Source organism: Scyliorhinus canicula, chromosome 2, assembly GCF_902713615.1.
Source record: "Scyliorhinus canicula chromosome 2, sScyCan1.1, whole genome shotgun sequence".
NCBI lineage: Eukaryota > Metazoa > Chordata > Chondrichthyes > Carcharhiniformes > Scyliorhinidae > Scyliorhinus > Scyliorhinus canicula.
In genome coordinates this window covers 444,684-450,227 of record NC_052147.1, presented here as the reverse complement: position 1 = coordinate 450,227, position 5,544 = coordinate 444,684, and the positions used below count along the sequence as shown (strand labels likewise).

General features: G+C 42.5%; 1 long non-coding RNA gene across 1 annotated transcript; it reads right to left on the bottom strand.

Moving 5' to 3' along the window:
- Positions 1-394: 394 nt before the first annotated feature.
- On the bottom strand, positions 395-5,011 carry LOC119979418. The gene is made up of 2 exons (XR_005463715.1): positions 4,517-5,011; positions 395-1,237 (listed from the first exon to the last, which is right to left on the bottom strand). It is a non-coding gene; the product is annotated as an uncharacterized LOC119979418 (long non-coding RNA).
- Between the last annotated feature and the right edge of the window lie 533 nt (positions 5,012-5,544).

The following is a 5,544-nucleotide window of genomic DNA, read 5'->3' as shown; positions in this document are numbered from 1 at the left end:
GAGGCCCAGAGAATACCGGGTGGGCCTGTTAACGATACGCCAACGCCGTCTGCTGTACAAATTGCATGGGCACAATGGTGTGCAGCCTGGAACACATTCATCCTGTTGGTGAGGGGCTGGGGCATTGCATTTGGTGTCTGATTTCACGATTCTGGCCGGGCAACTGCGAACGCTGTCCTTTATTGTCTTGCGCCCTTCGTTTTGTGTATGGGTGGAATGTTGGAATTTTTTTAATGTTGTAAATCATTACACTCCCAAATTTCAAATTGTATTTTAACCAGTTGTGCAACTTGTTTTAAAAGAAGTTTGTATGATAATAAATCAATGATTGTGTTTACTGGTTAAAGTCTCTTCTATCCTCGGTATAGCAGAAGTAAAAATAAACAATTGGCCATTTTGAAGTGAATTAAATATTTAAATTATTGTTCCAACCGGCAGAGAAATGGGCCAAGAATGAGCTGCACAGTTTTCACATCAATATCATAACAAAAGATCAGTTAAAAATCTTTCTCTCTGCTTTGTTATGTGCACAGGTCACAAAAACAGGAGGCCATCGAGGACAGGCAAAAAGGAAGAATAATTTGCTAAACCTCTCACCTGTTTTTCAGTTCTATGCTGAATATATTTCACAATGTTTAAAGTTATTTTTATTGTACAATTACACACATTTCAAAAAAAATATATAAATTAGCTTGGACTTCCTATCAAGTACTAGTCTGCTGAATAATTGACACTGCCATCAGTTGATAGCTTGTCTATACAGTTCCACAACAGGCAATAAGCTGGTTCTGCAGATTCCTACAAACAAGCAGTCAGTTTTGTAAAAATGTGGATGTCTTTAATTCCATAATCGCAGTTCAACACCGCAGCCCAAAGTTCTTGCAACTCTGGCTAGTTCCAAGTTTTAAAAAATACCTTGAGAATAAAGCATATGCTTTATTAATTGACTATTACACAGGCCAGTTTCAAAGGGACAGTCGTATGTGCATCACTAACTTTGACGGAAAAGAACATATCAAAAGTTTAAGGCAAAGGCAGACGTCCTGATCTCCATTCATCAAAATCTTTGGTCCAACTTTATGCCGGTGACAATAATAGTGGCCATGTCCCATTTTTGACTTCTGATAAGGTTTAGAATTCCCAGGAATCGAGCCACCTCAATCCTGCCATTGGACTGCGAGGATCCTGAGCAAGAGGACCAATCATCCCATAGGATAGGGGGTGGAACAAGTAGAAACTGGAAAAAAAAGGAATAATTTCCAGAAAATGTTTAACCACACCTGGAGGACAACTTGTTGCTCAGTTTACAGCAATTAAACTGCATTAGCGAAAAAGGAAGTATGGATGGCATTGCAGGGGCAGACAGAGCCAGGAGGCAGGGGAGGGGACTGGAGGTATGTATTGAGCTAAGATCCAAGTCAATGATTGGCCATTTGTCTCAAGTAGTCTGTATTGGTTCTCCAGAGCAGTCCAGTCAGTTTAATCCCTGTTCTATCTTCGTGTTCCGCATGGTTATTTCCCTCAAATTTCCATTTGAAATAATTTATTGATGCAGCTTCCACCATCCTTGGGTAGACAGCGAGTTCTAGGTCATTATCACTCTCTGTACAATGAAAGTTCTTCATCACATTCCTCTCCATATTTTGCTCAACACTTTAAAGCTTTGCCCCCCTCGTCCTTGTACCATCAATTAATGGGAACATTTTGAAATAATTCTAAACCTTTTATTTTTTGGACCCTCTCAAAACTCGGCCAAATTTCTTAAAATGCCTCATCCCCAGAGTCATTGTGGTAAATCTCTTCTGTATCTTCTCAAGGGCCTTCACACCTTCCTAAAGCTTCACTGTAATTCCTAACCTAGACAGACTGGCCATGGAATTATTAACCATTCCTCCAACCAGGAGAAACCAAACGTAGAGTGGGTTCATGCTAATGGAAGAGAGGTAAGAACATTTATCTCATTTGTATTTTGGGATTCCACTGTGTGATGATATGGGTAAGCAATCATGTAAATGCTGATAGATACAACCTCCAACCAGCAAGTGAAGTACAGAACAACCACATGACACTGCTATCTCGGGAAGTCAGGAGATAATCGTTGTACGTAGTGGATAGTCACGTTTGTAGTAGCTCTTAGATAATAGTAATTTATAGTTAGTGGACTGTGATAGGTTTTCTTATTGTTATCTGATCCACATTATTGTTGAACAATAAACATTTAACTAGTCAGGGACTAGACCTTCTCTAGTGCACTAATTCCATCCTGCCAAACATCAGAACGTTACACACTTGACAAAAAGACGTTACTTGGAATAAAGAAAAGCAAGTGGGATATTTCAAAAACACAAACTACCAGGCATTGTGGGAACGCTATTTTGATTGAGATTGAGTACTCAGCTGGTCTCAATTTGGGACAGAGTCAAATCCTCTGATTCAAAACACAAGGAAATCCATTGATTTTATATCCAGTTCCTGGGAGGTTTGATAGCAAAAACTCTTTTTAAGCGGCGCAGTCATTAAACCTACTTCATATAGGGTTTTGGTGAGGCCACACCTGGAATATTGTGGGCAACTTTGGGCTCCTTATCTGAGGAAGGATGCTCTTGCTCTAGAGGGAGGGCAGCGGTGGTTTACTAGACTGATTCCTGGGATGATGAGACTGACCTATGAGGAGAGATTGAGTCAGTTAGGATTATATTCTCTCGAATTCAGAAGAATGAGGGGCGATCTCACAGAAAACGATATAATTCTAACAGGACTGTACAGGGTAGATGCAGGACGGATGTTCCCGATGGTGGTCCAGAACCAGGGGCACAGTCTGAAGATATGGGGTAGACCATTTCGGACAAAGATGAGGAGAAATGTCTTCACCCAGAGAGTGGTGAGCCTGTGGAATTCATTACCACAGGAAATAGCGGAGGCCAAAACACTGCTTTCAAGAAGCAGTTAGATATAGCACTTAGAGTGAAGGGGGGTGGGGGGGATCAAAGGATATGGGGAAAAGTGGGATTGGGCTGTTGAGTTGGATGATGAACCATGATCATAATCAATGGCAAAGCAGGCTCGAAGGGCCGAATGGCCTCCTGCTGCTCCTATGCTTCACTCCCGACGTGATGGGGAGCTGCATCGCACCTTTACAGGTCACCATTGCTTATTTTGCAAGTTTCCTCTGTCAACGGGATCAGTTTCTCCCAATCTACTCTGTCCAGGGCCCTTAATTTTTAATACCTTCATAAAATTACCTCTTGAATAGGGGCTGGTTTAGCACAGTGGGCTAAATAGCTGGTTTGCAATGCAGAACAATGCCAGCAGCGTGGGTTCAATTCCTGTACCAGCCTCCGCTTCACATCCTTCCTAAAATTTATTTTGAATGCTTTGTACATTCACTTACACTCTACAAAATTTTGACTTTTGACTTTGATAAAAGCAAATTACTGCAGATGCTGGAATCTTAAACCACAGAGAAAATGCTGGAAAATCTCAGCAGGTCTGGCAGCATTTGTAGGGAGAGAAAAGAGCCAACGTTTCGAGTCCAGATGACCCTTTGTCAAAGCTGACTTTTGACTTCTCTCCCTCGTTCCCCAAATAGTTCTTCCAAATATCCCACGATGGTTTTCCCCCAGGACCAGGAATAGATCTCCAGTCGTGAATGGAACAAGGAACAACTATTTCCTGACTACAGAACTCCCCACAAAATCCTCTCCAATTCTTGACTCAGTTGTGTCTCACCAGCCCCCAGCTACCCCAACTCGCCCCCTCACCCCAGATACTCAGTTGCTCCACAAAACGGAAACACCATTCAGGACCACACTTTGAGCCATTGGTACTGATCATGGGGTATGTGATGGATAATTCAATAGTTCCCTGCCCTGAACCTGACTCCCTCTCTGGCCCTTCGATACTCTCCCATTTCTACATGGGAAGGTGAAAATGGAAATTTGAAAGTCTAAAAGGGAATAAATGAAAAGAGCGCACAGATAATACATAATGGAGATAATAAGGGCTTTCCTCAAGAACAAAGTACAAATAAAGATTAGGATAATCGGAGATGAGGGCGTCAGCTAATTGTGGAAGATGTAGGAATGGCAGAGGCGCCAAAGAAATTCTTCGCATCACTTTTTTCTAAACAATACTATGAGCGTCCCAGTGGTTAGCACTGCTGCCTCACAGCACCAGGGACCCAGGTTCAATTCCCGGCTTGGGTCACTGTCCGTGCAGAGTTTGCACATTCTCCCCGTGTCTGCGTGGGTTTCCTCCGGGTACTCCGGTTTCCTCCCACAGTCCAAAGATGTGCAGGTTAGGCGGATTGGTCATGATAAATTGTCCTTAGTGACCAAAGTTGCGTAGGTTGGGAGGGGTTGTGGGGATAGAGCAGAATACTATCATTTTATAAATGCTGATAATATTGCAGGTGCACCACAACAATTGTGAGGTGACTGCACAAAAATTGTTTCCAACAACGGAGCAAAATTCAAAGTGCAGTAGTCATACTTCTGATCTGAAAATTCTCACTCACCTGTACACACAGCCAAGGACCAGGAACATCATTCCAGCGGAGTAAATTCTCTGGGCTGCTTCAGGCCTTAAGAGGAGGTCAGAACTTTGCAACAGTACATGCCAAGTGATTGCTAAACACAGGACAAAAAAATTACCATTTCATGAAACAAAATGAAGCTGGCATCTGAATGAATGTTACGGAATCTCGTCAAATAGGCTCCAGTTAATACAATGGAGAATCAAAGCTGGGAGGATGATACTGTGTTAAATGTACAACATAGGGATTAGCCAATCAACTTTGCGGACAAGTAATTTATGTGGTACAAGGATGTAAATGGTGTTAAGTCATCTCTTCAACAGAAACATATTTATTATGATAGGGATTGGTAAAACAATAATGTGTTCTTTATCAGGAGATACACTCTGCAGTCACACACACACAGATACACTCTGCATTCACACACACAGATACACTCTGCAGTCACACACACAGATACACTCTGCAGTCACACACACAGATACACTCTGCAGTCACACACACAGATACACTCTGCATTCACACACACAGATACACTCTGCAGTCACACACACAGATACACTCTGCAGTCACACACACAGATACACTCTGCAGTCACACACACAGATACACTCTGCATTCACACACACAGATACACTCTGCAGTCACACACACAGATACACTCTGCATTCACACACACAGATACACTCTGCATTCACACACACAGATACACTCTGCATTCACACACACAGATACACTCTGCATTCACACACACAGATACACTCTGCAGTCACACACACAGATACACTCTGCATTCACACACACAGATACACTCTGCAGTCACACACACAGATACACTCTGCAGTCACACACACAGATACACTCTGCAGTCACACACACAGATACACTCTGCATTCACACACACAGATACACTCTGCATTCACACACACAGATACACTCTGCAGTCACACACACAGATACACTCTGCATTCACCACACAGATACACTCTGCAGTCACACACACAGATACA